A 10,688-nucleotide genomic window follows, 5' to 3' on the forward strand; every position below is an offset into this window, starting at 1 on the left:
TCTTGTCACCATGGACTCTGCTCAAAATGATCCTAGTATGATCCTCTGTAAAGTCTTCCAGAAAATATACTGCATTATGGAGTTTTTTCTTCTCTAAGATACTATATTTCGGTTTGATTTTCTTGTCCTTTCCACAAAACAGACCTAGTTGAGAGTGGATGGCTAGAGACCTTAGGTCTTCAATCTTGCAATCAATATAGTCAAAAATTCCTTCTTCCACTATCACTCCAGCCGAAACTTGTGATAGGGCGTTATATTTCAGACTCAATGGATGTACTAGAACTGGTATGAGATGCAGAAGCCATTGTAGAATATTTTAAGAACTCGAGGAATACCTTTAAAACGCGAATTTAGGGCTTTCTGATTTTGCTTTACTCCACACTCCGTCGATTGCCGAATCTCCGCTTTGTGTTCTCCACTTGACTGTTTGCAAACTGAATTTGAATCTCCTTCAAGATTATTTAATTTCTTGAAATCTTAGCTCAAATCGCCTTTTCTTCGCTCTGCACTTTGAAAAACTTTTCTTTGCTCTGCACTTTGAAAAACTTTTCTTCGCTCGAAAATAGATGAGAAATGATTTGAAAAATGCTTTTATACATGTCTCTCACCTACTACCATTAATGCTCCTCTATTAGGGCGTAAACCCTAATTTGCCTTTTTACCGTTTCCGGTCTTCTGCCAAGTGATAGGTATCACATACCGGTTAAGGTCTTTTACCGGTTTGAACTGGGGGTTCGAAAACATTTTGCCGTTTGCTCCCCCCAAGCCTTTTGAGGCTTAGTTTGCCAGTTCCGATATTTCCACACTAGGTGCAGAAACTGGTTCCTCTTCCAACATTGTTGGTTTCTTCCTCCAGGTTTTGTTCATGTCCGCTTGAACTGTTTCAACATCAATTTCTCCTTCCTGAGTGATCGGTATATCATCAGATATACTATTTCTGCTTCTGCAGAATCTTGCAATGTGACCCAGTTTGTTGCAGTGGTAGCAAACCAATCCAGGTGCTCTCCAAGGTCCATTGTTCATGTTTCCATTCTTCCTTCTGCATGTTACAGCAGTGTGACCATGACCATGACAGATCATACAATTTGCTCTCCATTCGGTTGCCGCTTGATGGCCACTGCTTCTTGACTGATGATTGAAGACATTAAACCCGTTGTGGTTCTGGTTTACAAAAGGTTCAAGACCAATTCCTTGGGTCCTTTGAGGATATCTTCCAGTGTTATTCATCACAGACCTGCATTCAAATGCTCTATGCCCAAACTTGTTGCATGCATAACAATGACCATTGAACTTATTGGATCTAGGTACATTGTTAATAAAGTAAGGAAAATTATTGTAGGCTTTGCTCCTACATACATTGGCAGTGTGTCCTTCTTTAAGACAGTTAAAGCAAACAGGTTTGAATTTTTGCTTACCTTTTCCTTTGAATGATGGTTGCTTCTTTGATGCTTCAGCATTTGTTCCTGAGGATTCTCCTTCCTCATGTCCAGAGAAACCAAGTCCATTGGTATTTTTTACTGGTCTAGATGACTTAAGCTTTTGCTCTAGCTTGACAGTACTTTTGCTGAACTTAGCAAGTATTTCCTTTGACTCAGAGAGTTCTTTGGAAATAGCAGTATTTGTCTCCATTAGGCTTGCATTTTCAGAGATGGCTATGTTCAGTTCATCTTGTACTCCTTTTTCCATTCTGCTCTCATGTAGGCGAGCAGTCAGTGCACTAATCTCTTGTTTCAACTTGGAGATCTCATGATCTCTGTCCTTCACCAGATCTTCGGCTTTCCTCCTGTTCTCAAGCTCTTGACTAAACCGGATAGTCAGTCCTTCCAACTCCTTTCTCAGGTTGGAGTTTGATTCATTCAACTTATTTACTTCTGCTATCATGGCTTCCATATCTGCTTCATCTGCAGAACTATTTTCAGATAGCTCCATCAACTTTTCTGCATGTTCTCTCCTTTTTACTTGAGATGCCTTGTATTTGACCATAAGATCATCATAGGCTTGCTCAGACTGAGTGAGCCATTCAGTAAGTTCCCTCAAGGTGTATTCCCCCATATCTCTTTCCAAGTGGTTAAACTTATAGAAAGGTAGGCTCTGATACCAATTGATGAATACTAAGAGGGGGGGGGGGTGAATTAGTATGCCAAAAATCACTGCACTTAGACACTTAAACAGTCTGAAGATAAACCGGTAAAACAGTTTAACAGACAGACCGGTTACCACACATGCAAACCAAAATGCAAATAAAGCATTCACCCACAACAGCAATACAACCATAACACAAGATATTTGACGTGGAAACCCAAATGGGAAAAACCACGGCGAGATGGAACTCACAAGTCACTATCTGCAGAATAGAAACCAGACCGGTTAAGGTCTTACAATGTTCTTCACCAAAACAGATCTTGTTAGGAATCTCAATCTCTGTTAGGAGATAAGTCCGATTAAAGACTACCTTGCTCGAGGATTTTAGATTCACAGAGGTGAACCACCTTGTTAGAGGATTTTACAAAAGGCTTTTGGGCCTACCCGGTTAAGGGCTACAGACTTGTCAAAAATGTGAGTAATCAACAAGTGTTTGATCTATCTAATAGCACAGACTGCTTGGTTAGATCCAATATAGCTCACAGCCTGCATTCCAGCATTACTTCAGTCTTCTCTATCTCTGACTCAGTTACAACCTGATCTTCTCAGATAAGATCGTTCTTACGACAACTCACCTTAAACCCTAGCACAACACAAACCCTTTCAGCAACAACCTAAAACCCTAGATATGATGTCTTTTTAAAGGAATCTGATTTCATGTCGGTCCAATAGGATTACATTACAATTTTCTAGGTTCAATGAATCTAGACATACTAAGTAACACGACACAAGAAGCACCGTCAGTGTGTCGGCATCGTCAAACAATCGGTGGATTGGTAACTCATCACAAAATGCTGGTTGGTAACTCATCACAGAGTATTACCGGTTCATATAAAATACCGGTTGCCGGTTTAACAAAAATGAAGACTAGTAAGAATGTGTTATGCCGCTTTGCTCCCTCGTACCGCTTGAGATCTACGAACCGCTTGGGGTCGACATGCCGCTTCAGATCGGGAAACACATTCTGCAAAATCACCAATAGTCTAAAGACTAGAATACAATATACCGGTTGGAACAAATACCGGTTGAGCTCTAGCTCATACATATAAGGGGATCTTAATGCAAGTGTGTGTCCATCAATGACAATCACAACATAAACATCAAAAATGCCAACAATCATATCTATCATAGTATCTAACTTCATTCCCATCCGAGTATTTGTGCTCAAAGAATGAGCTCTCCTTATCTCTATCTGCCATGTTCTCTATTGTGTTTTCTTTATTCTTGGGAGGTTCTTGGTGCATGCCTAGAATACCAAAAATTATATCTTCCTTAGAAACTTGGGGCTTCCAATGACTTTCTTTGTTCTCTATGAAAGTACCTATTTTCCTTCTCATTCATTGAAGGTGAAAAGTTGATTGTAAATGCTCAACATAGGTTGGCAGGATAACTTGTGCTATGATACCACTGTAATAACCACCCTTGATTTTGTTTTTTCAGTATGTTTGTTTGCAAGTTTGTTTCAAATGAAGAGAGTTTGTTGAGGTTTGCTTTTAGATTGCATTCAACTCATGAAACAAGCATAAAACATTATATTTTGCAACATGACATAGAAGATAAAGTGCAGATTATACCAAGTCTTTGTTCAAACGTCATCATACTCTTATAGAGCATTATAAATCAGACTTAAAACATAATCAGACCTGGGATAGTCTTCAAATATATGAAAGGATTGCTTAGAAGTGTTTCAAACAACACTGCTAGGTATTCAAATGACAATGGCAATTGGTATGAAGGTCCTCCAAGTTTCCAAACTCCTATAAATCTACTCCAACAATGATAAAACCGTTACCACCAATATTAGGTGCCCAAGATTGATGTCAATAACCCACTAAATTGCAGACTTCAGACCTGCTATAAACCCCGCGTACCAAGACAAGATGCACAACCCTCTAGAATAGGGCGCTTGCGTCTTATAAAATCATTCCTTCATCAAAACTTATGTATGATAGCTCAATAGATGATGCACAATATAGATAAAGGCAATGAGATGATACCCAAAATGATATCAAACCTGGTTACTAAAATATGAGCAAACTTCCATTTCGAACTACTTAGAAAAAGCACTCCAAAACTCAAAAAATTCCCACAAGCACTTAGAAAACGTTACTTATCTTCTTTAAATTCAAACCACACTCCAAATAAGCACACCTCTGTAATGTCCCCAAATTATAAATACCTAAATTCTGCCCTAGGTCACAATTTCTAATTAAACTAGAGCAAGGTTAGAGATACCTTTTACTTCGATGAAATCCTGCAAACAAATTAGGGATTTCTCATAGTCATAACTCTTCAAAATGGATAACTTTATTTAGTAAGTAACAATATATATAAAAGTATAAAGTCAATCGCAGATTACTTAACATAATTTCGAGAGGGTTCAACCATTAGAAGGCTAAGATATGATGACTCGATAGGGTGTCCTAGAGACCCTCTATCCCAAGCCCAAGGGCAAACCTTTTCCCCCTTTGCCTCATGTGGCCCCCTGCCATTACTATGAGATGGCATACCTGGTGAGGTATCCTATCACCGTTCCCCTCGATCTTGTCATCTCTATCATGCTTCCTATGATTGAATACCTTTTAAGACTGACATTCACCATGACAGAGATCTTGAAGGCGGTTTACCATAGGGTACCCAGAAAGTCCACCCTTCACAGACCCAAAGGCAGCGCCCTTCATGCCCCTTTGGCCTCATGGGACTCCCCGGTCATATACCATGAGGTGGCATGCTTGGAAGGTGACCCCGACACCATTCCCCTATTGGTAAGCTCCCCATCCTCTATCATGGCCGAAAGTATTCAGAACATAATTAGATATACACAAGTTTCAGATTAACTACAGAATGCCTCTAATTAGATCTATATTCAGAACACATGTAAACATTCTTATCAGCAGCATATGGTTTGTCATAAATATGTAGAAGTAGGTATACAGTAACATTATGCTATGTTGAATAATCACCAGCACCAGTATATATCAATTAGGAGGATGCAGATATAAACATAGTTACTAAACCATACCACAACCAGAATATATAATCTCACCACTGAGTGTCAATATTACAGTAGTCATCCAGTTTCTATCCTTCGATGATATTTTTATGATTGATTGATTGATTCAATGAATTCCTTTGATTGGATGATTTGAGGTATTGGCGGGTTGATGAGGAAGTGATTGTTGATTAGATAATTGATGAGTGAGTGAGTGATCCTTGAATACTTGAAATGATCTCTCCTTTATACTTTATTGGGGGAAGAGTCACCACCTTTCATAGGAATTGAGGGACAGCCTTTCATAATAATTGAGTCACCACTTTTCGTTGCTGCCTTTGAGAATAATGTATGATTCTCCAAATTGATCTCCCTTTCCTCTCTACCTCAAATGAACCTTCTCCCCTGTATATCTTCCCATATCAGGGAGAGGTCACATCTCTTCATCATGCCTGCCCCTTGGCAAGAGACACAACCTATCACAATTTTCACCCTTTGAAATAGTACAACCCTTCATAATTCTTGCCCTTTTGAAAGAGACACAACCTTATCTACTTCCCATTCCTTCCTCCATTAATCCTTCCTTGAATACCATGCTTCATTTCTTTCTTGGCTCCTCCTTTTCTTCTTTCAAATGATCTCTTCTCCCTCTTATATCTCATTTTTGAGAGATGCAGGTCTTCATTCCATGCCTTTTGACCATTCATTAACTTAATTACATTTTAATTCATATTATATTATATTTTTATTATTTTATGTTTTAATTTATTATAATTATTATTTATTATTAAATCCTATCTGAAAATGGGGACATTACAACCCCACACCAAAACCAATAAATTCATATCAGAAAACTAAGAATATCTTCATCTTCCTCAAGCCAAAATTTACCACTAACCCAAAATGACTAAATATTTTAAACCCAAAGTACGAACCAGCTCGGGTGGATATTTCACCACCAAAACTAGCAACCTTGATGATGGATTTCATCCTCTATCCAGCAAATGATGAACTCCAGAAATCAATCCAATAGCATAACCGTTAGTTGTCAAGTCAAGCATAACCAAATGAGAGCTCAAATGAGAATATATAGAGTGAATGAAAAACTAGGGCAATCGTCTTTCAATTTGAAATTTTTTCCTTCCACAACTGCTTTTCAAAACAATATGAAATTTCCCCTTAGAAGTTTGACCCTTTTGAAGAGCTCTCAAAAACATTGAAAAAAAAAACACTTTATTTCTCTTCAATCATGGCATCCACTTGGGAGGCAATAAAATAGTCTTTTAGAATATTAAAATAGCTCCATACCTTGGTCTCACCTTTTATAAAGTCTATTTTTGCCTTTAAAAACAACTTAAAGTCATCACATTAATAGGCAATGATCAAGGGGGTCTCTCATGAACCCATTACCCTCACTTAGGTTAAATAAAGACTTAAAACTCTTTAAGGTCAAAACCAAGAAGCAATGCATTGAGCTGAAAGAGAATGGTAGCCAAGACCAAGTGCTAAAAATATAACTTACTAAAAATAGCCACATGCTAAAAATAGAAAATTTGTTGGAAAGCTTTGGAAACCTCTGCAAGAGCTTATCTCAAGACACTAAGTCCGCTAACCATATCCATTGAGCCCACAGGAACTTGGAAATAGGTTAATGGAGAACTCATATTTAGTTAGGTGCAAAAAGGGGAGATTACACTAGAAGGTGATTGGAGGCTTGGGAATTTATCATACTAATGACCCTTGTTCATTTATGCCCAAGCGTTGAACTTTGGACCAGTTCTGAGCTTTCCTTTCTATGTTTTGAAGACTTATTCAGGCATGCAATATTATTTAAATCTGATTTGTAATGCTTGAACAAGGTCTATAAAGTTTGTATGAAGATTAGTTGTTATCAGCTCTTTTTGCCTAAGCTATGTTGCAAAGTATCTTGCTTTTATGTATGTTCCTTATCTTGAATGAAATCTGGAAGCTTCAATCAACAAAAACTACTTCATTGGTTTGAGAAAATTGCAAAACGCATACCTCAAAATAAAATGAGGGTGGTTATTATAGTGGTACCATAGCAAAAGTTTTCCTGCCAGCCTTTATTAGACATCTACAACCAATTTTTACCTTCTATGAGTGAGAGGGAACAAAGGTAGTTTTATAGGGAAGAAAGAGTCATTGACAGCCCCCATAGGTTCCAGAAGGTAGGGCAATTTCTAGTATCTTAGGCACGCATTGAGAACCTCTTTGGTCAAATTGGACAATGTATACCAAAGAACATAGGGCAATCAAAACATGTAACAGGTTGACCAAACACAAAAAAAATAGAGTAGTTCTACTAATCAGCAAAATAACAATGAGAGGCAACTTATAGAAGCAAGGTTAAAGCACTTTTTCTAGCCCTTTCAAACCCAACTTCAGATAGAGAGAGACATTACAAATTGCTAATGAGATTCCTCCACTGTTGGTGAATGAGTTAAGGATTGCATATGCTGAGTATGATACCCTTTCGAAGGCCCTTAAAAACAGTTTAACCTTCAACGAGTTTGTGGATCGGAAGAAGAAAAGGTGTGGTGGAAGAGCTGATCACAAACTGCCAACAATTTAGAGAGATCTACAGTAGCCAATAGCCAATAGGCAAGGTTACAGTAGATAAAACTTTTACTCTTAATCTTTTAATGGAACGTGTCAACCTTTAATCTGAAAACTGAAAGGAATTGAAACTGAATGCAGAAAGAGATGCAACTACAAGAAGAAACAATGAACAAAAGCTTACGTGGAAACTCAAGATGGGAAAACCACAGTGAGAAATGTTGCTAGGATCTACTGTCCTAATTCAGCCTAACAGTTAAAACTTCAATTACAATGTTTAAGGGCACCAACCCTAAGGAGTCACCAAACCCCTATTCTAAGAGCACCAACTCTTCCTGAGCTGAGCACCAACTGATAATTTTCCAAGTATTACAAAAGATTACAGTTCTATGATTTCTTTTTGTAAAAATGTATGAACAAAGATTTCAGATACGACAAAACAATTTCCCCTCTGCAAACTGAAACAATTAACAGTCTCTGCAAATTGAACTGAAACTGAAACAATAACACTGCTAAAGCAATATCTGAAACAACTTTTCCTTTAGATTTGACAGAATAATAATCAGACTTGTACTGCAAGTATGGATTAAAATAATTCCAAATCTAAGCACTGTTAAAGCAGATTTAAGGGACCCACTTTCATTGATATACCACTGTTAAGGCAGAAAAAGAATCATTGTTATTGATATAACTGATTTCTATTTCCAGATTACCTTTCTTCCTTCAGACACCAGTCAACAAGCTATCTTTAAAAATCATCATCAAAATCAATGTACATAGTATTAATCTTTACTCAAACTATGCAATCAACATTCGATTCATCACAATTCCAATTATTTCTTAATACAGATTAAGCATATCATGTTATACACTTCATCTTTCACACTTGTGAAAACTCTCTTCTTCAGACTTCATCTGCCCAAACAAACAATGTTTACCTTTGACCTCTCAAATCATAGACACTGCTCTTTGTTCTTGTACCTTCAACAATCAACCTGCCTGAATCAACTTCTTTGATTTCACACTCGTGAGCATTATAGTTCTCAAAATATCCATTATCACATAATTGGCTGACACAGAGAAAATTATACTTAACATTCTCTACATACCAAACATTACACTCTTTGAAAGTATCATTAATACTTACTGAACCTTTACCTTGAATTTGTATGGACGATTTATCACCAAACTTTACTACACCACCATTCCAATCAATTAAGATAACAAAGTTACTCTTATCACCTATCATGTGATTTGAGCAACCACTATCTATGATCCAAAGATTTTGGCTATTTGTATGGGGAGCAAATTGAGCAATCATAGACTTTCCTAACTTCTTGTCTTGTTTCTTTTTCCATACTTTCTTTGTTTATGTCTTGAAGAACCTGTTCTCAACCCTTTTCTTTTTTGTAAAATACGATTAACAATTCCTTGCAATATGAACAACATCGTGACAATTAAAACAAATCATATTGTAATCCTTTAAGGAATTGAAAGGATTCTGACATACAAAATTGATTTTCCTTCTCGGGTCAAACCCTACAATTAATTGCCTTAGGAGCAAAGTAAGTACACAGATTGCAATAACCACAGAAGGAATAAAACTCATTTGTTGCCCTTTTTCTAGTCGGAAGATGCCATTGTGGATATCCTCTTTGTCTTTGAATCGTAACAAACCGTTCATTAGTTTCCTTTTTATTGAAAGGGTTATTAGAACTTTGACCTTTATCAAGACCCAAACCTGATTTGTTCTTATCAAACCTTTGGCTAGTTAACATCTCATCCAACATGTTAGAACTTTTAACAAATTTTGCTCTTCTATCTGACTCACTTTTATATTGTTAGAAATGTTGTTTTCAACTTGATAATCATTTGATTTGTTTCTTCAAGTTCTTTCTTTAGGGCTTCAACTTCTTTCGATACTAAAACTTTGTGCAGAGAGGTCCCCTTCTTCAATCTGTTGATTTCTTCAAGGGCACATGGTAGTTCTCCCTAGGGATCTATTTCACCTTCTTCAACATCATCTTCATCACTTTGATTTGGTGAACCAATTGCCATGAACAACACTTCACCATCAACTGTCTTCCGAGTTTGAACTTTCTTCATTCACACAAACTCTTTTTCTTTGAGAAGTTTCGCTGTTTGTAGAAAGGTTCGCCTTTATTCTTCTTCTTGAAATCTTCCTCATTTTCTTTATCATCTTTGGTATGTGTTGTGCGTTGCACACGCTCCCTATGGCCGACAAGGTCCCCCTCTTTTAATTTTTAGCCTTCGCCCTGTTGAGTTTTGCGCAGGGTGTCTCGCGTCTTTTTTGGGTGTGCCCGTAATCAGTTCAAAGGATGATGTTGTCATGAGCGTAAGCCTGAGAATCCGCAAGGTGAGTTTAACGCTCGGGCATTAAAATTTCAAAAGATTGTCTAAGTTAGGTGAGAAATAGCAAAAGCTTGCAAAATCCCCCAAATATGATAAAGCATCTAAAGGTTGCAAAAAGACCCAAAGTGCCGATTTTCGCCAAAGGAAGGTTGAAAATCATAAAGTTTCAAAAGCTTACAAAGTGCTCGCAAATCCTGAAATTCGCCAATAATGGGTAAAATGTTAAAGTGTCAAAACTTTGCAAAAGATCTGAAAATCGCTGAAGTTCGCATAAAGCAGAGAGAATTGTGAAAGTTTTAAAGTTTTCAAAAAGCTCTCAAACCCCGATTTTCGCCAACTAAGGGTAAAATGTCAAACTTGTCCAAGTTTGAAAAGACCACCTAATTCGCTGAAGTTGACAACTAAGGTGTAAAATCGTGAAATGTCCAAGTTTGCAAAAAAGACCCAAAATCCTGAATTTCGCACTAAGGAGGAGAATCACGAAAAGTTTTAAAACTTTGCAAAATGTCTAAAAGCCCCGAAGTTAGTCATAAGCTTGAAACTAAGCCAAAACCCCGAAGTTCACGATATATGAAAAGGGCGAAATTTTTAAAGTTTGAAAAAG

This window comes from Cryptomeria japonica, chromosome 7 (assembly GCF_030272615.1).
Source record: "Cryptomeria japonica chromosome 7, Sugi_1.0, whole genome shotgun sequence".
Classification (NCBI taxonomy): Eukaryota; Viridiplantae; Streptophyta; class Pinopsida; order Cupressales; family Cupressaceae; genus Cryptomeria; species Cryptomeria japonica.